This window comes from Pinus tabuliformis, chromosome 7 (genome assembly GCF_031772625.1).
Source record: "Pinus tabuliformis cultivar Carrire ecotype Pingquan chromosome 7, CPIR1, whole genome shotgun sequence".
Taxonomy (NCBI): domain Eukaryota; kingdom Viridiplantae; phylum Streptophyta; class Pinopsida; order Pinales; family Pinaceae; genus Pinus; species Pinus tabuliformis.
In genome coordinates this window covers 934,490,154-934,512,284 of record NC_142293.1, presented here as the reverse complement: position 1 = coordinate 934,512,284, position 22,131 = coordinate 934,490,154, and the positions used below count along the sequence as shown (strand labels likewise).

The 22,131-nt window shown below is 41.2% G+C and overlaps 1 protein-coding gene across 12 annotated transcripts in view; it reads left to right on the top strand.

Moving 5' to 3' along the window:
* Window positions 1-22,131, top strand: part of LOC149250709 (agmatine deiminase-like) — a 270,021-nt gene that overhangs the window by 89,817 nt on the left and 158,073 nt on the right. The gene's annotated exons all lie outside the window — the stretch shown is intronic.

Here is a 22,131-nt window from a genome sequence, read left to right as displayed (position 1 = left end):
CATTTGTAACAGGGTGTTGCTACACAATTTGCACAATTTTGGCTAAGGAAAAGAACCCAACATTTTCAACTTAGGGACTTAGGAAGAAATTCGACATTATTTGGTTGCTAGTGGAATGTGGGGGCCACCCACATGTGAATTCGAACAAGGCCATTTGAATGGTTTGGAGGGAATTCAAGGAGCTGAATGGAGGGGCCCACATGAGGCAAGGAAGGCCCATGAAGATAAAAGGAGGATGAAGCTCCCATTTGGATTCATTCATTCACCTTGCAAATCAAAATTACTTGACTGTTCGCTCTGCTGTTTAGCCAAGTCAATCGACTGTTTAGCCACGAATCTCTCAAGCGGGAGATTCAACCTTACCTTCGGGGCACCTTCCGTGCCCACCCTAAGAAGGCAGTTCCATCAGCATTTCAGGAGATCCCGGAGTGTGTTACATCACTACCATTCAACCACTTACAGGGAGTGCGTATTTCTGGGCTATCTAAAGAATACACAAGAGGAGTTGGAGCCACCTTTGATCAGTCTTTTGCCGGGAGAGTTAGAGGATTGGGAGAGCAGCAGTAGGCCAACATTTCTTGAGAGTTTTGGAGCCAACAGAATCAACAACCCAGCAGTTCGAATTACTGGGCTTGGGGACAACGCAGAGGGCCAATCCAACATTTTCGTGGGGCTTAGAGCAAGTGCTACAGCCTGGAAGCTCATCCGGGAAGTCAGGGAATTTGCAATAGGGGTCATGCCAGCGCTTTGGGACATTTTCCGGGAGGATTTTTAGGTAGAATCCAACAGGCCGAGTTTTGCAGTTGCAGCTGAAGTTGAGCTCCTCGGGGGTTGAATTTTAGAAGTTTAAACCAACTAAATTCCTTCGTGGGTTTTTCTGGGTTTAGGCCAAGGAGTCAGGAGCTCAAATCTTACAAATTTCTGAGCACATGAAGTGGTGTTTCCAGCCATTCGAACTTAGCAGAAAGGGCTGTTTTCTAGGCAACACAGTGCAGATTGGTGCATCAGTTGGAGCAGTCATCAGTTCAGCGATTTCTCACCTGGGTTTGGTCATGCTTGTCCATTGAGACAAGCCGAGGTGCACCATTCTATTATCTATTGTATTTTGCCCTCCAAGAAGTAATAAAATGGCTCAACAGTTCATTATTTCCAGCATTTCCATGGGCGCTTAATATATATATTTTTTTATATTTTGCTGAACAGATTGTATGCTTTATATCACTTGTATTCTTATTTAGGAACTTTATAGTGGTATCAGAGCCTAGTTCATGGCGCAGCTGTGGGGATTTTCTCCTATGAGAGAAGGGGACCAGCAGAACATCACATACAAAAGACAGAGGTACCAGAGCAGAGAAAGAGAGCTGGAGATTACTCTAGACACAGAGGACAGAGGGAAATCAATGGTAGAAGAGGAGGACATGGTGGAACCCAAGAGCAAGGAAGAGATGGCTTTTGACAGCCTCTTGAGAGCCTTGAATGACTTAGCCAAGGGCTAGAAAGATATGCTGGAGCAGATAACGTTGCAGAACAAAGAGAGGACCACTCCTAGAGGGTTTTTATTTGGAGAAACTTCTGGAGCCTCTCAGCCATTCGATCACCCCTCACCAGTAGCACAACACCCATCAACTAGTGGGCCAACTCGTGCCACACTGCCCTCTTTCGTACTAGTGGCACAAATCGAACCAGCAAGGGGTGAAGACCCCATTCAGATGGGAGATCATTTCAGAGAGTGGCAATTTGTGGATGCAAACTTCAGGGAAGCACTCTCTTTCAGAGGTTTCTGCAAGCTCAAGCAGAGTGAGAAGAACAAGGGTTATGGAGGAAAGGGAACCCAAAACTATAAGCTGCAAAGGACCATAGGGAGGATGTGCCAAGTGTATGGCTAGGGCTTGGGTTGAGAAGATGGACACCTACTTCCAGCTCAACCGGATGATAGAACAGGAAGCCATCAAGATGGCCACACTACACATGGAGGGGGAAGCCCATGACTGGTGGTTTCATGGATTGGCCACCCTAGGGCATGCCAATGTGGCTTCTTATGAGGATTTCACTAGGAGGGTGGTGGAGTGTTTTGACTAGAGAGATCTAGAGGCCCATTTCAGAGAGCTGACCCAATTGCGACAGACAAGCAACTCAGAGTAGTACATCTCAGAGTTCCTGCGAGTATCATTGATGGTTTCGGATCTATCAGGGGCTAGGAGGGTATACACCTTCATTAAGGGCTTACTTGAGCCCATGCGTGGATTGGTCAAGTCATGCAAACCCTCCATGCTGTAGGAGGAAATTTTGTGCACTAGAGATCTACAGGGGGCCATCCCCAAGACTAGAGCACCTTTTCTTGTACGGATTGCTTTTCCACAAAGGGGGCATGGACTAGACCTCCACCTCAGAGGACCACATAGGGGCGGGGGCAACTAGATGATGAGACACGAAAGGACCTCAGGAGGAGGAAGTTGTGCTTCACATGCAGGGAGCCCTGGGCACCAGGCCATTGGTGCACTGCTGGAAAAACACACTATATTGAGGTCTTTTCAGACAGTGACCAGGAGGACGAGGTGGAGGAGTGTGGCGTGGGAGATGGTGAGAGTTCGGCAGATAGAGGGCCACCACCACCACCTCCACAGGGAGGGGCATCCCTTGCCCCGTCCGAGGGAGTCCTTGCTTCCTTATGCGGGGTTCCCAAATTTTTGACATTGAGGATTAGAGGCACCATACAGGGTCATTGGGTGTCAGTCCTAATTGACAGTGGGGCTACCCACAACTTCATAGATGCCCAATTGGTTCAGAGGAGGGGCCTCACCACGGCTGAGTTTGAGGGCTTTTCAGTCCTAGTACCAGGTGATTGCACCATAAAATGCACTCGTTATGTGCCTGCTTTGACATTTGTTATGGGGAACTACTCGATCACGGACCATTTCTTTGTGGTCGATGTGCTAGACACCAACGTGGTGATGGGTGTCTAGTGGCTGTACTCCCTTGGGCGAGTCACTACAGATTGGTGGAAACCAGAGATGGAGTTCATTAGGCTGGATGGCAAACTGGTAGTTCTGAGAGGCATTCAGTCCTATCCACCTTAGACAGTCTTGGCCCACAGGATGGAGGTAGATCTGTGACATGGGGACATTGCATGGGCAATAGAGCTGAGGATTTCGGAGGTTGGGGGACAGGCCCAACCACCACCACCAGACATACAGGCCTTGCTGGATAGATACGCAGTGGTGTTTGGGGACATTCCACCAGGGTAGCCACCAGACAGGGGATTCAAGCACACCATTGAGTTGGAGCTGGGTGTGCAGGCGGTGATCACCACCCCTTATAGGCATCCCAAGGCCTATAAGGATGAGATAGAGAAGGCAATTCAAGAGCTGTTAGCATTGGGCCATATCAGGCCAAGTTCTAGTCCCTTCGCTTCTTCAGTAGTACTGGTGAAGAAGAAGGATGGAACCATTTGCATGTGCATTGACTACATGGCCCTCAACCGTAAGACATTGAAGAACCGGTACCCCATTCCCCGCATAGATGAGCTGATGGATGAGCTTAGAGGAGCCAAGTACTTCTCTAAGATTGATCTGCGTTCGGGGTACCATCAGATTAGGGTGAGGGATCAAGATATCCCTAAAACAACTTTCTGGTGCCACTATGGGCACTTCGAGATCCTGGTCATGCCATTTGGGCTGACCAACGCTCCGACCACTTTCAAGTCATGCATGAACCATGTCTTCCGGGGACAATTGAGGAGGTTTGTGTTGGTTTTCTTCGATGACATTTTGATTTTCTGCTAGACATGGGAGGAGCATCTCTAGCACTTGGAGGAGGTACTATGCATCATGGAGGAGCAGTAGTTTTATTCCAAACTATCCAAGTGCGAGTTTGGCTTGATAGAGATGTTCTACCTAGGGCATATCATCGGTGTTGATGGGGTGGAGGTCCATGAGGAGAAGATATGGGCTATTCGGGATTGGCCGATACCATGAGATGTGACTGCACTGAGGAGTTTCTTGGGCATTTGCACCTACTATAAGAAGTTTGTCAAGGGGTTCTCATAGCTGGCAGCATCGTTGAATGATTTGACCAAGAGAGGGGCTTTCACATGGATTGATGGAGCACAGGTTGCCTTTGATCGCCTCAAGGAGGTGATGAGCAGTTGCCCGGTCTTGGCACTTCCAGATTTTTCCCAGCCCTTCACCGTGGAGTGTGATGCATTTGGGGTGGGAGTTGGAGTAGTTTTGTCACAGGATGGGCATCCCATTGCTTTCGAGAGTCGGAAGCTCCTACCACATGAGCTGTCATATTCCATATATGACAAAGAGATGCTGGCCATCATGCATGCATTGGCCAAATTTCGACAGTACTTGGTGGGCAACAGGTTTCCGGTGAAGATTGATCACAACAGTCCTTGTCAGTTCATGGGGCAACAGGGCCTCAATGACAGATAGTAGAGATGGGTTAGCAAGGTGTAGGCCTATGACTTCGATATAGAGTATGTGGGGGGAAAGCACAATGTGGTGGCCGATGCTCTATCTCAAAGACCAGCTGGTCTATCACTCATGAGCATCTACCATGATTGGAAGGCTCAGCTATTGGTGGAGTACTCCAAGGACTGGAGGGCATGCGAGGTCTTGGAGGGTACCCACGCAGATGAGTGTTACCGAGTGATGGATGAGGTCATCTATTACAAGGGGCACATTTTCCTGGTACCCAACTCACAGTTGAGAGAGGGAGTGCTCTAAGCAGCACATGATTCGCCATTATCCTGGCATCAGGGGTTTTGGGAGACATATATGGTAGTCAGGGAGAGATTCACGTGGAAAGGCCTCAAGGGGGACGTGCTGAAGCACGTACAAGAGTGTGAGGCATGTCAGCGGAACAAGGGGGAGCTGATTCACCCTGCAAGATTGCTACAACCGCTTTCCATCCTCGAGGGGAAATGGGAAAGTATATCTATGGATTTCATCACAGGGTTCCCACAATGTAGGGGAAGGACTGCATTTATGTAGTGGTTGACAGGTTGACCAAATATGCCCACTTTTTCACCATCCCCACCAGATACACGGCTGCACAGGTTGCAGAATTGTTCTTTTGGGAGATCTTCCGGTTGCACGGGCTCCCCAAGAACATTGTGAGTGATAGGGAAAGTAGGTTCATGGGAGGTTTTTGGCAGGAACTTTTCAGATTGGTCGGGACCGAGCTCACTCCTAGCACCAACTACCACCCTCAGACAGATGGCCAAACCGAGAGAGTTAATCAATGGCTGGAGGGATACTTGAGGAACTACGTGACAGGTCAGCAGAGGGTTTGGATCCGGTGGTTGCATCTGGGCGAATACTGCTACAACACCACCCACCACATGTCCATTGATATGACTCCTTTCCGTGCTTTGTATGGATATGATGCATTATCTTTTGCTGATGTTTTTTTTGGAGACAGCCGAGCCCCAAAGGCCAAAGATTGGATCCAAGAGAGCCAAGACATCCTCAAGGCTCTCAAGGATAACTTGGTGACAACCCAAAACCAGCAGAAGGTGTACGTAGATATGCATAGGACAAAGGCATTTCAAGGAGGGGGACTTGGTGTACCTCTGGCTACAGCCTTATAGGTAGTCCACACTGAAGCAGAAGGGGGCTGAGAAGCTACATCCCCGCTTCTATGGGCCATACCGGGTGATCAGATGAGTTGGGCCTATGAGCTGGAGCTGCCTCCAGGGAGCAGGATCCACAACGTATTTCATATCTCATACCTTAAAAAGGTGTTGGGGCAGCAGGTGACATCAACAACAGAGTTACCCCCACTAGATGATGAGGGCCACTTGGTTTTGGAACTTGAGGCCATCTTGAAGAGGAGGGAAAGGAAACTGAGGAACGGGACCATCAGGAAGTTCTTGGTGCGTTGGAAGAACTTGCTAGATGAGGATGCCACCTAGGAAGGTGAGCATATTTTGGAGCACCCAACTTTGAGGTTGCTTGAGGGAAAGCAACATTTGGGAGGGGAGGACTGTCATGTCCCTTCTCAAATACATTTGTAACAGGGTGTTGCTACACAATTTTGGCGAAGGAAAGAACCCAACATTTTCGACTTAGGGACTTAGGAGGAAATTCGACTTTATTTGGTTGCTAATGGAATGTTGGGGCCACCAACATGTGAATCCGAACTAGGCCATTCGAATGGCTTGGAGGGAATTCAAAGAGCTGGATGGAGGGGCCCACATGAGGCAAAGAAGGGCCACGAAGATAAAAGGAGGATGAAGCTCCCATTTGGATTCATTCATTCACCTTGCAAATTGAAATTACTTGACTGTTCGCTTTGCTGTTTAGCGGAGTCAACCGATTGTTTAGCCACGAATCTCTCAAGTGGGAGATTCAACCTTACCTTTGGAGGACCTTCCATGCCCGCCCTAGGAAGGCAATTCCATCAACATTTCAGGAGATATGGGAGTGTGTTACAACACTACCATTCAGCCACATACAGGGAGTGTGTATTTCTGGGCTATCTAAAGAATACGCAGGAGGAGTTTGAGCCACCATTGATTAGTCATTTGCCGAGAGAGTTAGAGGATTGGGAGAGCAGCAATAGGCCAACATTTCTTGAGAGTTTTGGAGCCAGCAGAGCCAACAACCCAGCAGTTCGAATTATTGGGCTTGGGGACAGCACAGAGGGCCAGTGCAACATTTTCGTGGGGCTTAGGAGCAAGTGCTACAGCCTGGAAGCTCATTCGGGAAGTCAATGAATTTGCAGTAGGGGTCAGCCCAACACTTTGGGACATTTTTCGGGAGATTTACAAGCAGAATCTAACAGGCCGAGTTTTGCAGTTGCAGTTGAAATTGGGCTTCTTGGGGGTCGAATTTCAGAAGTCTAAATCAGCTAAATTCCTTCGTGGGTTTTTTTGGGTTTAGGCCAAGGAGTCAAGAGCTCAAATCTTACAATTTTCTGAGCACAGGAAGTGGTGTTTCCAGCCATTCAAATTTAGCAGAAAGGGCAGTTTTTTGGGCAGCGCAGTGCAAATTGGTGCAACAGTTGGAGCAGTCATTGGTTCAGTCATTTCTCACCTGGGTTTGGTCATGCTTGTCCATTGAGACAAGCCGAGGTGCACCATTCTTCTATTGTATTTTGCCCTCAAAGAAGTAATAAAATGGCTCAACAATTCATTATTTCCAGCATTTCCATGGGTGCTTAATATATATTTCGTTTTTATATTTTGCTCAATAAATTGTATGCTTTATATCACTTGTATTCCTATTTAGGAACTTTACAAGATCTCCTTGCAAAACGAAGTCATTTTACTATATTATATTATAGAATGAAAGATACTTACTTGACAAGTGAAGATGAAATCTTCAACTTGATCACTTTGATGGTGGTTGAAGAAGATGTATTAGTGCCCCCTTTTGGATGATCTTCTTCCAAATAAAAATCCCTTCTTTAATAAAAGGAGATTGCTCCTTTTATGATGACAATGCCTTTAGATCTAACTCCCTTTGTTGACAAGGATGTTTTGATGCTTCCTCAGTTGATTCTTCTTTAAGGATAAGGAGGAGATCCTTGCTTTAATGAGGGGAGACTGCCTTGGAACCTTTTGAAGATGATGGCAATGCCTTTTAGCCTTCTTTGGATAACTAGCCTTCAAGATACTTCGACTTCTTCGGTGGTGAATGAGTGCAGATAAAAAATGCTTCTAAAGTTTTGACTTTCTCCAAGATGATGTGATCTTTGTCATTGAAGTGCTTCTCTTGAATGTCTATACTTTGGGCTACCTTGCTTTGTAGATCTCTTCAACTTGATGAGGGTCTTTGTGGTCTTTTAGTGATGTCTTAGAGGATCCAAGACTTTTGTTGGTGTAGACTTCTAGTTGTCTTGATTTGATTGATGATCCCAAGACTTCCTTTTGAAGTAGACTTTCTTCTTCAATGTAGATCTCGACTTCACTTTGATATCCTTCAACTTGCTTTGATGCCTTCCTTGAAACTCGATCCTTGAGTGTCTCTTTGATTAGATGCCCTTCCTTAATTGTCACCTTAGCTTTGATACCATGTTGAGAAATCTAGGGCATCATTAGTAGGTGATTTCTCTTTGATTAGTAACTGCTTGTGAATGCTCTTTACATCATTAGATTAGAATCTTCTTCTTCTTAGATTATTAGTGTTCTTCTTCATCAAACCGTAACCAATGCATGAACATAAATAGATAAGAGACACAAAATGTAGGCTATCAGCCAGGGCCAAAACCTCTCACTCTTTGAGAGGAAAACCCGCACAAATTCTTCTTATAGAGATTCCAATTGACGAATATCAAGACCAAGACCCTTGACCAGCCACTCCAAGACCAAGACACTAGTTCTCCTTTCTGGGCATAATGTGATAGCAACGAACTATAGACATACTTGAGATATCACTGTACCATATCACAGTACTGTCATCAAAATGTCCTTACTGCAGCAACACCAGAATACTGTAATATATCACATACTAGAAGCTCCTTCATAACATCGAACTAGCACCAAATTGTGGCTTCTATATATCATCTAGCTGTGGTATAATACCCTTCATCTTAACTGTATCCTTCTGTTGTAGCACCGAGTTTGAGGCGTCCTTCATAGCACCGAAATTCATGGCTGTGATGCTATCTGAACTTGTCTCCTATGCTTTTTCTCTGCCACTATGATACGAACTTCGGAGGGATCCAAATTCCCTTGACAACACGCAATCTCCACTTTTGTACCCTAGTCCAAGCTCCTTCTACACTTCCCTTCGAACTTTGTAATTGCTATCCGAAATCTCAGAGGTATCTGAAGTTTTGTACTGTAATTACCATCTGAAAATATCAGAAGAATTTGAACTCCGAACTGTGGAAACGCGAAGTACCTAGCCACGTATTTATAGTACTATGTCGCATAAATAAGCTGACCTGTGCTTGTCCGAATAGGTGAGCTGACATGAGTTGTTCTCTCTGTTTTGAGGTCGACTTCAAGAGGATGACTAGTGCTTGTCGTTGGAGGGCTTCTAGACACTTTTGTAGACTCATATACAATCTTCATATATGACATTGACTCTATATGACAAATAATAAAGCTCTAAATGGGAGCTTATCTAAAAATAAAACCTTTTGCTCATGAAACCCATGAAGCAAGGCATAATAATTTTATTTTTCTTCTTTACATCATTTACAAAAGTCACAATTACGTCATTATGAAGACCAAACCTAGTTACACTTTACAACACATATAGGCTTCTCCTTACACGCTCTCCTAGCAAGCCTCTCACACACACAATCTTGTGCAGACAAGAATGATCAATAATGTGCATTCATCCTCATTATAAGCAATTTGACCCATCTATATTTGGCAAATTTATCTTTAGAACTTGTGATTGACTAATTAATTGAGTCTAACTGACTCTTGCAAGTCGTCCTAGCCACAAATAACTTTTGAGACTTTGTCCCGTGTCCTTTTCCAACTATAGTCGCACTAGGAGACAAACAACTGAGCCTCCAACTATGCACGTGCGTTAAATTGCTTCATGAACTTGCCCTAACTTTTAGGAACTTGTCATAACTTATTGGAACTTGTGCATGCTAAAAAACACTGCTTGTGGTCTTCTTGATTAAGGCACAAGTCAAAGAAGACCTTACTTGCTACTATTTTCAACACTAATATGATTTCTTTCTTAAGTTTAACCGAGGAAGAAATACATTAATTAATTTAATTTATTAATGTTGTCTAACTGAGCAATTTTTTAAAGATAAGTATGTAAATATTTAAGTGACTTGGATCTAATCTCAACCATTGCTCTAAGTCGATTAGGATTTAATCCCAACTGTTGATCACTTTGAAGACTAAGGGTTAGGGATTTTGCATAATTTGAAATTATAATAAGAGCTTAAGGGAGAGGATGGAGATACAATTGCTTTTGGAGAGATTCCAATAGATTTGCATGGGCTAATTACAGGTTTCTAAAGAGGTTGAAGAAATAAAAAAAAAGTGTGTAGTTGGGAGTTTGAGTGAGTGTAGTTTTTGTAGGCGGAGAGTGCAAGAGGAGGGACGGAAAAAAGTGTGTAGTTGGGAGTTTGAGTGAGTGCAGTTTTTGTAGGCGGAAAGTGCAAGAGGAGGGACGGGATTTGCCCGAGGTTGAGGCCAAGGTGCATTGCGACCTTGGAGAGGTCGAGAGGGTCGAGGCCGAGGTGCACTGTGAGCTTGGAGAGCTTGAGAGGGTCGAGGCCAAATTTGTGGAGAGGTGCCACGGGTGGGGGGAGGCCGGGAGGGTTGAGGCCGCACTAGTGGAAGAGCTAAGGAGCTTCAAGAGGGCCAAACTTGTGAGAGACAACCAACAAAGTGTAGAACAATTTCTAGGAGATGATTTGCCTAGGTTCTATTAGCTATATTTTTTGTGTATTTCGGAGCAAGATTGCTTGGAAGCGAGAGCAGGGAGCGACAATTTTCAGAAGCTTTCGGGCCGGGGTCTATTTTTATATATTTTGATGCATATATGTCAACAAAAGCATGTAGAATGATAAACTAGTTATAAAAAGCATATAAACATGGATTACAAACCAGTGTTGATAATGTCAGTGTCGGCAAAATATCGGCGAGGGTCCAGAAAACATCTTATCGACAATATCGCCGAAAATATTGCCAAACATAAAAAAAGGCATTATATATTCATTTTTTTTCTTCATATTTTTAAACATATAAAGCAATAACAACATGAAATAAACACATTGACACATAAATATGAAGAAAGCACTGATATATATGATGTAGTGGATGTAAAATAAAAATGATACATCAAAGGCGATACCAAATCCTGCTAATCCCTGATAATTGTCCAATCAAGGACTCAAATGTGGAGAACCAATACAAAATAACATCACATATATAAAAGTATCTCATCATCATGAGTTATAAACTTATATGTAGCAAAACAAATAAAACTAGCAACTATCTATCTGAGACCAGTGCCCTCTCCCTAGCAGCTATCTTTTTGTCTTTTTCATCAATTGCTTCAAGAGATTTTTGTATAACCTCCGCACTAGAAACCATACAAGGCATTACATCATGTTCAGGGAGTCTATCTAGATGGTATTTCAATTGCGTAACCCCTCCTGACATCTTGGTCCCACACAATTTGCATGATAGATATGCTCGATTTGTCCCACCATCAGGCTCCCAATACTCCCAAAATGGGTCCAAGGCTTTTGGCATGTTTGTAGTGAACTAATTCAAACCTAGGGCACCAAAAAAACAAAAAGTTGGCATTAAAGCCCCCGACTCAAAAAATAATAAGTAATAACCACCTCATTTAAAAAAAATTACTACATTATTTGCAATGTGAATGAAAAATGGTAATAAGAGGGTGCATAAGAAAGTTGAAAAAAAATGAAGCTTGCTGTCCAAATATGGAGAAAACCCTTGCATTGGCTCATGGGCATGAAAATCATAGCAAATGGAAAAAACAAAGAAGCAAAATGTTGGTAGGCAAAGAGGCAAGCAAGCATAAGCCTAAATCTATGGAAAAAATCATTAACATAGGGTTTTTTAAGAACATACTTGTTAATGGAAGAAATGAAGTTTGTCTCGTTGTTCTTAATCTTTGATCCACAAAAAATTCTTAGTTGGTGGTGATAATGGCTGTTTGATCCTCAATCCCTCCTTGACAACCACCACAAAGTTCTTCCCCTTCCTTCTCCAATGCTCAAAAACCGAAATGAGAAAAAAAAGGGCAAATTTCCCTTTTCTAGCTGCGAACTAGTGGACCCGACTATATTTTATAGATATATAGGCGATATCTCCGAAATATCGGGATATTTTTGGGAGCAAAAATATCACGATATTTTCTTGGTGATATTTCGGCTTGCCGAAAATATCGCGATATTTCCGATATTCGCCAATATATCAGCGATATAGAGGCGATCTGGGATGGGTGACCTCCCAGGAAGTCCTGGTTACCGGGTGCAAGCCCTGGAAGCGATGATTGATGCGATGTGATTCATTTCACTAGTTTCAATCCCACTTCTTCACCCCTGTGAGCATCACTCGATGCAATGAGTGCTAAGTGAACTATTAAAAAATCATGAGAAATTAGTCAATTGCGACTACCTCTCATGGAAATGGTCATATGTGAATGACTTACTTAACGTAGTTGAATCCCAAAATGATATCTAATATAATGCACTGCGTAAACCCCCTAATTCTTAAATTCAAAAAGAGTGAAGGGATCTCTACTTGAATGGTTCATGAGGCACAATACTTGCTAAGGTTTTGCAAATGGGGTAGCAAGCTAAGTGGGCTTGATTGTGGGGAAAACTCCACAGTTAAGCTCGCTTGAGCCAGAGGCGATCTAGGATGGGTGACCCCCCGGGAAGACCTGGTTACCGGGTGCAAGCCTCGGAAGCGATGATTGACGCTATGTGATTCATTTCACTAGTTTCAATGCCACTTCTTCACCCCTGTGAGCATCACCTGATGCAATGAGTGCTAAGTGAACTATTCAAAAATCATGAGAAATTAGTCAATTACGAACTCTCATGGAAATGGTCATACATGAATGACTTACTTAACGCAGTTGAATCCCAAAATGATATCTAATATAATGCATTGTGTAAACCCCCTAATACTTAAATTAAAAAAGAGTGAAGGGATCTCCACTTGAATGGTTCATGAGGCACAACACTTGCTAAGGTTTTGCAAATGGGGTAGAAATCTAAGTGGGCTTGATTGTGGGGAAAACTCCACAGTTAAGCGCGCTTGAGCCAAAGGTGATCTGGGATGGGTGACCTCCGGGAAGTCCTGGTTACCAGGTGCAAGTCTCGGAAGTGATGATTGACGCTATGTGATTCATTTCACTAGTTTCAATCCCACTTCTTCACCCCTGTGAACATCACCTGATGCAATGAGTGCTAAGTGAACTATTCAAAAATCATGAGAAATTAGTCAATTACGACTACCTCTCATGGAAATGGTCATACGTGAATGACTTACTCAACGCATCTGAATCTCAAAATAATATCTAATATAATGCACTGCGTAAACCCCTAATACTTAAATTCAAAAAGAGTGAAGGGATCTCTACTTGAATGGTTCACGAGGCACAATACTTGCGAAGGTTTTGCAAATGGGGTAGCAAGCTAAGTGGGCTTGATTGTGGGGAAAACTCCATAGTTAAGCGCGCTTGAGCCAAAGGCGATCTGGGATGGGTGACCTCCCAGGAAGTCCTGGTTATCGGGTGCAAGCCCTGGAAGTGATGATTGACGCTATGTGATTCATTTCACTAGTTTCAATCCCACTTCTTCACCCCTGTGAGCATCACCCGATGCAATAAGTGCTAAGTGAACTATTCAAAAATCATGAGAAATTAGTTAATTACAACTACCTCTCATGGAAATGGTCATACGTGAATGTCTTACTTAACGCAGTTGAATCCCAAAATGATATCTAATATAATGCACTGCGTAAACCGCCTAATACTTAAATTCAAAAAGAGTGAAGGGATCTCTACTTGAATGGTTCACGAGGCACAATACTTGATAAGATTTTGCAAATGGGGTAGTAAGCTAAGTGGGCTTGATTGTGGGGAAAACTCCACAGTTAAGCACGCTTGAGCCAGAGGCGATCTGGGATGGGTGGCCTCCCGGGAAGTCCTGGTTACCGAATGCAAGCCTTGGAAGTGATGATTGACCTATGTGATTCATTTTACTAGTTTCAATCCCACTTCTTCACCCCTGTGAGCATCACCCGATGCAATGAGTGCTAAGTGAACTATTCAAAAATCATGAGAAATTAATCAATTACAACTACCTCTCATGGTAGTGGTCATACTTGAATGACTTACTTAACGCAGTTGACTCCCAAAATGATATCTAATATAATGCACTGCGTAAACCCCTTAATACTTAGATATTGTCATCACTGGATTAAACCACATAACACCAATCATCTAGTAGTTATAATCTTCATCAACCACAGGTCCACAAGTTACAACATCTCCATTCTCATCATGTTGGGTGTGCAGCTTGATTATCTTCCTGATTCAGAGGTCTTGTTTCGGTCATGTTTGGATCCTAGTCCTTGACAGGGGGTGTAGAGGGGCTTGCTGCCCCACTACTATTGTAGGGGGGTCTAGGGGGGCGACAACAACCTTTGAGCTTCTCGTGGTAGGGGTTTTGTGGTAGCGCCACCGAAAGGAAATTTTTGAGAAAATTGCCTTGTAGAATATTGTAATTTTGTAGTCAATCTCGACCATTCATTAGATGGAAGATCTGCAGTAGAAGTTATGTTAATTTAGGGTTTTTGCCCTAGAAAGCAACCCTTGGCTTGTATGAAGGAATTGTAGTGCGACTGGATATTATTTTGTATCTATTCCTATCTTTTGTTGGCGCACTTGATCACAAGTTTTGACTCATATAGTCTTATTTTCATCACATGGCATAATCTTGTAGAGATGCTTTCTTTCATAAGTATATGAAATAGTTTAGGTTGTTTTACAATGGGAGCATGTAGAATTTGTTGTTTCAACCGTTTTCCTTCTCACTAGCTTTGTCGCATACTTATCCAACTCTTTGTTGCATACTTTTACAAGGGTGTTGAATGTTGAAGAATGTAACTAGTGTCGGTCTTCATAATTATATTTTAGTCATTATGAAATGTATTTGACAAACGAAAAGAAAAATAAATTTTATTATTAAAGAAATTGACTTATTAAAGCACGAGTTTCATGCTTGGGTCAATTGTTTATAGGTCAAAGTCTCCATTGCAGGCTTATAGGGTTTATGTCAAGTGTCCTTGTCCATGTCATAATGTAAAGAACCTTTCTTGGGATTTATTTATCAAGAAAGAAAATTATTTTATTGTAAAATAGGTCTTCTATGCCTCCTCCACCAAGTCGGCCTCAAACTGGACAAGTTGGTCTAAATTAAGGGGCGAAAACTCCTACATAAAGGTAGCAACTCGACCTCATTTATCACTCACACTCACAAATTCGATTTGCAACTTTTGGGGCTAGAAAAAGTGCGAATCTCAAGGAAAGAAGAGGAAAGGGCTAGCATAGAAGAAAGAGATCTCTCTCAAGTGTAAGAAGTCGAAATTCTCTCTCTCTCTTTCACACGTGTGAAGCTGCATGAGGGGTCGAAAACTGCAGTGCTGAAGCTGGGTCGAAATTCTGTAGCTGGGAAGTCGAATTTATGGTTTGTTCCTGGGTTGAAGCCGATGGATAAGAATGTTAGTTTTTGGTAGCATCAAAAGTGCTCTAGCCTTGAAAATTGGTGAAGAGGCTAAGGCACATGAGTTCTAAAGAACCCACAAACCATTTGGTGAAATTCCACCCACATTGTATTTTATTAAAATAATTAATATTTTTAATGGAGTTCCTAAGTCTAAACTTAGGGAAATTAAAATATTAATGGGTATTAATCAAAATATCGGTGAGAATGATCTAGAAGGCGGATCAAGTCATGTTTTATTCTTAGTCGTTGATTAGAGACTGAATCTCGGCCGTTGAAGGCTCAACAGGAAAAGTATAAAATGGAGGCTTGGGGTTCATTTGGAAACACACATAGAGAGATTGAGAAAATCTATTTTTTGAGGTGAGAAGTTCTCAGGAGGAAAATGTATTGGGGAGATCTTGCAACTGAGGGGCAGAGAGAATCAGGGAGAAAGACTTTCCGGAAAATACAGAACAGAGAGAGCTTGCAGAGAGGCAACGCAGTAGCCGGGAGAGCTGATGCAGAAAAGCTGCCTGTCACACAGAATCCAGAACTGCCGGAACAACCGAAACAGCTGGGAACTGCCGGAATAGCCAGGAGAGCCAACACAGTATCCGAGAGAGCTGACGTCGAAATGCTACCTGTCATGCAGAATCCAGAACTGTCAGAATAGTCGGGAGAGCTGATGCAAAGGGCAAAGAAGGTGACGTAGGGCTGACGTAGAGCCAACACAGAAATAGTTGGGGTTAGCTAGCCTTGTGCCGGATAAGCCGGAATTTTGTCGGGTGAAGTGAGGTAAAACTCACTCATATTTTCCGCAAGTATTTTCTCTGTAAAGGATTGCTAGATGAGCATTCTAGATTTGTATTCAGATATTTCTCCTGCATAAAAATAAACCCTAAGAGCTGATGCATCGGTTTTCTCGCATTGGGTTTTTTTCGGGGACTATTGTGTCCAAAAATAAGTGTGTCCTATGTATCTTGTTCTTTGCTCTGTTTTTTGTTTCATGAGATCAAATATTTAATTAGTGTAGGTTGCAAAAGTAATTTGCTTCAGTATTCAGAAGAATAACTTGGTTAATGTATATTAAAAATCAAGTAGGTGAAGTAGATTCAAATTTGCTGCAGTAGGGGCTCCTTCAGAGTGTAGGAATTTTCACAAAGAAGAGACTACTAAATCATCTTGGAAAACTGATTTGGTGGAGGAGGAAGGTTTGTTAGTCTAAGGTCTTGGTCTATTTCATTTTGAATCTTCTGAAGGAAGAGTTTTTGATTGGGTTTTCCCTTATATAGGGGTTTTACCCCTGGTTGAGTGCCTACTTCTGGTGTCCTTGATCTTCATGTTTTTTGCTTTGATAATTGCTTGATGAAGAGAAGATAAAAGAAAGAACATAAATAAGTTAATAAGAACATAATAACATCACATGTAATTATCAAAGAAAAAAATCTTTCTGCCTTTCCGATTTTCTAACATGATATTAGAGCTAAGGTGAAGAAGGAAGAAAAAGGTAGGTTGAAGATCTATTAAGGAAAAGGAGATCAAAGGAAGGTTATTAAGGAGAAAGGATCATATATAATAGATAAGCCTACTATCTACATGAACTATGTCAAACTCAATGAAGGGAGAAAACAAACTAGAAGGAGCCTTCAACTACAAGGCCTGGAAAAGGAGTATAGATCTCATCCTCGAAAAGAACAAAGTTTTGGATCTTGTTAAAGGAAAAATCAAGAAGCCTACATATGAAACAAGTGAAGCAGAGTAAGCAAAGTTCAAAAAAACTGAAATCTTGGCTATGAACCTAATAGTGGACGGAGTTAAGGACAACCTAATTCCATACATATCCAACATAAATAACGCTCAAGAAATGTATGAGGCTCTCACCAAATTATTCACCATCAAGAACATTGGTCAAATAACAAGCCTCAAGAATGAATTAAGGACTATTAAGATGGTGAAAGACGATACTGTATCATCCTACTTTATAAGGATATCTAGAATCAGAGATGAACTCCAAGCAATAGATAAAGTTGTCCCAAAAAAGGAGCTCGTAATTACTGCGCTTCTAGGACTACCAAAATCTTGGAGTGTTTTTGCATCAGTACTTAACAGTTGGAAGGATACTCCAACATTTGAACAAATGTGGAATGCATGTAGTCAAGAAGAGGTTTGAGTATCGTTAGTAAACAACAAGGAGGATGCAGAAGGAAACACCTCTAATGCTTATTTTTCTCATCACAAGAAGAAGGGAACCTTTAAGAAGTTCAAAGAACCAAAGAAGAAAGTTGACCTATCCAAAATTGAATGTTACAATTGTCACAAGATGGATCACTACAAAATTCATCATCCTGAAGATCCAAGGAATAGGAAGAGAGAAAGAGAACATGCAAATGTCGTTAATGAAGCTTCACCAAAGAAGAACAAGAGAGAAGGATTCAAAGTCAAAGACTTATTTGCTAGAGACTCTTAGGGATACTATCCCTTGTATATCCTTCTACTTTAAGTTTTGCAATGTTTTCCTTTATGTTTTGAGTTTGTAGATCTAACATGTCTTGTTAGATGTAAATTTTAGATAACAATGGTATGTTCTATGTTTTAGCACAATTTACTTCAATGTTCCTTATCAGCCCAATGTCAAGTTCCAATTATTTCTAGTAGCAATTACATTAACTTAATCACATTGAGAGTAAATGCAGATAGAACATAAAAACATTTGTAGAAGACAAGACAAGACAAGAGGACACAAGATTTGGTGGATGCCAGGGAAAAACCCCAATGTGGGGAAAAGCCTTTGATCAAATCTTCTTATTATTATTCAATATTTCAGCAGAGAGAGAGAGAGAGTACAAATATCAAATTCACTTGCCCAAAATAGTCCTGTCAAAATCAACAGTGAACTGCAGCGCTAACCAGAAAGTCAACGCTGGTCAAAGCAAATCCAAAATGTCCTTCAAGCGGCTCGGTCAACATCAGATCAATTCGGCCTTACAAGAGAGTCAAAGTTAGCCCAAAACAGTTCAGTCAACATAGTTAAAGGAGAGAGAAAACACAATTGTAAATTTTACAGTCAAATCTGAAGTCAACCCTGGTCAAACTATCCCAAACTCCTCGAAAACAATGGCAATAAATGTGGCCTTCAAAAATCGGATTTTTGCCCACAAAAATGAAGTCAACGTTGGTTAAAATTGCTTTGGTCAACGCTGTTCTGTTTTCTTGAAAATTTTGGCCAGCAAACAAGTCCAAAAATTCGTCCTCCTTTCACACGTGTGAAGTAGAGAAGGTTGCCTTCAAGTTATACGAACCAATCAAGAGAGGGGAGAGAGAGATATGTGATGAGATGAGTGATGCCAAATGAAGAGAGGTCACTCTTATTTATACACTTCGTTGAGGGTGAGGAGACACATCTATTGGGCTTATGAGCCTACATTTGACTGAGGCCGACCTTGACAATTTGTGCATGAAAGAGAATAAATTCAAAAATTCCATGAAAGATGAACCACAATTGTTGGTTTGAAACACCTCGGCCAAAAATTTCTCTTATGTGATTTCTACCAAAAGACTTTTTTTAGTTCATTATGGATCACAGAAGCCTGAATTCAGATTTTTGAATTATTTTGATAAGTTGTAGGTATCCCTCAGAAAGATTGGATTAAGAAGGAGCCTTCACCATTTTACCAAAAGATAAGTATCTTATTCCTTGTTTCCTCTTTTATGTTTGATTTCCATCTCATATTGAGATTTGTTTGTGTTATATGCTAATAACCTTTTCTTTGTATTTTTCTTGGTAGGAAAAGATTGCAGAATACACAAAGGTTATGGAGGAGACTTCAAAGGATAGACTTAAAGCATGATAGAAGCTCTATTGCAAAGGAAGCCCTTCAAGAATTGATGTCCTACAAGGTTTGTTATTATGTTAAGTAACAACTCGAGGTATGTCTTACCTCGACATAACTCTCACCAGTTATCCTAGATTCAAAAAGAAAAAAAAAAACAACTCGAGTTATGTCTTAAACTATAAGCTTTGTTATAAAGTTCTCTTCATGTAAAAGGTACGATCATTCTTCTTTTAAAATTTTCTCTACATTACTAACATCGTTATGTCTAGGGTTTTGAATAACAAAGATTCTTGCTAGGGTGATTAATCATTAGATTGAATCTACCCTCATGATATTATTTGATTATTCTTGTGTAACCCTAACCTTTAAGGTTCACTATAAAACCCTAGTCTCTTGTTGTTAAGGGTATGTCAATATTGATTGTGAAACCTTAGTCTACTTAGAGTTGTTGATGAAATCTAGAATTCATATTCTTTTGATGTTTAGGCTTTGGTGTTGTTATGATAGAAACCCTAGCCCTTTAGGGTTTGTTGTTAATGTCTAAGTTATGTATTGAAACCCTAGATCTTTAGGGTTTGATGAATTAGGGTTTATGAGCAAAACCGCTGAAATATCTATAGTAAGATCCTAGTAATGAAACCCTAGGTATATAATCATCCGATCAAAACCTTATCCTGAAGAAAATTGTTGTGTATCTAACTTCGATGTATTAACATTGATGAGAAATGCTAGTGTATGAAATCCTAGATATGTATATGCGAGTATGCTAACCTAATTGTTGATACTCATGTTTTAGTTTGTAAAATCTAGGGTCTATAAAACCCTAGTATAAATTGAAATTCTAGAAAATGATGATGTTGTTTTCAATTGTTGATATGATTTGCAAACCCTAGTAGAGTCTAACATGTAATTCTAAAGGATATATTGTTGAAACCTTAGATGCATAGTACACTTATTATTTGATTGAATTACTGACGTCTAAGATTTTGTATCTCAAAAATGGAATCTAGGGTTCATGACAAAAGCAGGGAATTGAAGTCTAGTATGTAAAAAGATGTGTCTCTTGTTGATTATGAACCTAACTAGGTTTAGGTGTTTGATGTCTAAAGTCTAAATGCTTCCATTATAGTAATATGATTTAGTTAACTTCATGCTTATGTGTATTTGTACTTTGTTGTATTTGCTATTAAAGTTGTGCAGGCATATGATCTTCAAGATATTGAAGACGTTCGTGAGTGAAGATGTTTATAATGAGCATGATGAAAGGAAGCTATAAGAATGATGATGATCAAGATGACCTTAATGCCATATGCAAGATGAAGCATTGAAAGAGTGAAGTTTTTCTGAAGTTAGGAGGTTGTTGATCTCCCCAAGTTGAGAGGGAGCTTGGATAGAAAGGGTACATATCCCCAATTAAGAGGGAGGGCATAGTAAATACCTTCAAGAGAGAAGGAAACCAAAGATTGAATGAAAATACTACCTATGGATATGCAAAGTACTGAGGTTGTATTTGGTGCTGCTGAAGAAATAAAAGAAGAAGAAAAACATCCGACAATTTGTATATAATTAGCATCAAAACGATTGAGGACCCCGAAGGTTTGTATTTACTTGTATGTATATTTAAAAGATTATTATTGATTGAGGTTTGTGTTTGTACAAGTAAATCTCTCCATAAAAAGGTTGAACACTCTGGAAGCATGCTTGGACAAATGGATATATCTAGTTTGATAGGGAGAGTTGAAGCATCTAATGGCGGATGCTTGGGAGGACATCTGGTCGGCCTATGTGTTGATGTCTAGATCCCGAAGAGGGAGGGTGGCGTTGGTCATGGAGCTCTGACCTTGGATACACACCTAGATCCCTGGGTTGATGGTTAGCAAGTAAGCCTGATGGTACCTAGAGTGGTTGAAAGCTTGAGTCCATCTTAGTCCCACCTGGATAGATTACCTTGGTCAAGTATCTAGTCCGCAACACTGAGTGTGCTAGAACTCTTCGTAGTTCATTTTGGAGATCTTCCATGTACCTCTATATATTTGTAATTATGAATACCTCCCTAGTTAAGAGGGAGTGTTGAAGAATGTAACTAGCGTCGGTCTTCATAATTATATTTTAGTCATTATGAAATGTATTTGTCAAGAGAAAAGAAAAATAAATTGTATTATTAAAAAAATTTACTTATTAAAGCATGGGTGTCACACTTGGGTCAATTGTTTATAGGTCAAAGTCTCCATTGCAGACTTCTAAGGTTTATGTCAAGTGTCCTTGTCCATGTCATAATGTAAAGAAACCTTCTTGGGATTTATTTATCAGGAAAGAAAATTATTTTATTGTAAAATAGGTCTTCTAGGCCTCCTCCACCAAGTCGGTCTCAAACTGGACAAGTTGGTCTAAACAAAGGGGCGAAAACTCCTATATAAAGACAACAACTTGACCTCATTTGTCACTCACACTCACAAGTTTGATCTGCAATTTCTGGGGCCAGAAAAAGTGCGAATCTCAAGGAAAGAATAGGAAAGGGTTAGCGAAGAAGAAGATCTCTCTCAAGTATAAGAAGTCGAAATTATCTCTCGCTCTTTCACAGGTGTGAAGCTGTTGGAGGGGTCGAAAACTGCAGAGTTGAACCTGGGTCGAAATTCTATGGCTGTTATGGCTTGTTGCTGCGCTGAAGCTGCTGGATAAGAAGAGACTACTAAATCATCTTGGAAGGCTGACTTGGTGGAGGAGGAAGGTCTGCTGGTCTAAGGTCTTGGTCTATCTCATTTTGAATCTACTGAAGGAAGAGTTTTTCACTGGATTTTCCCCTATATAGGGGTTTTAGCCCTGGCTGAGTGCCTACTTCTGGTGTCCCTGATCTTCATGTTTTTTTCTTTGATAATTGCTTGATGAAGAAAAGATAAAAGAAAGAACATAAAGAAATTAATAAGAACATAATAACACCACAAGTAATTATCAACAGAAGAAAATATTTCTGCCTTTCTGATTTTATAACATTGAACAGTAGAGGGAATTTTTTTTTTGTGAAGAAAAGAAAAGAAATTTGCTTACAACTCTTCTACATGTAAGTCTTCATCCTCCAATTTATCCTCCTCCGGGTTGTTGTCCCAAGTGATAT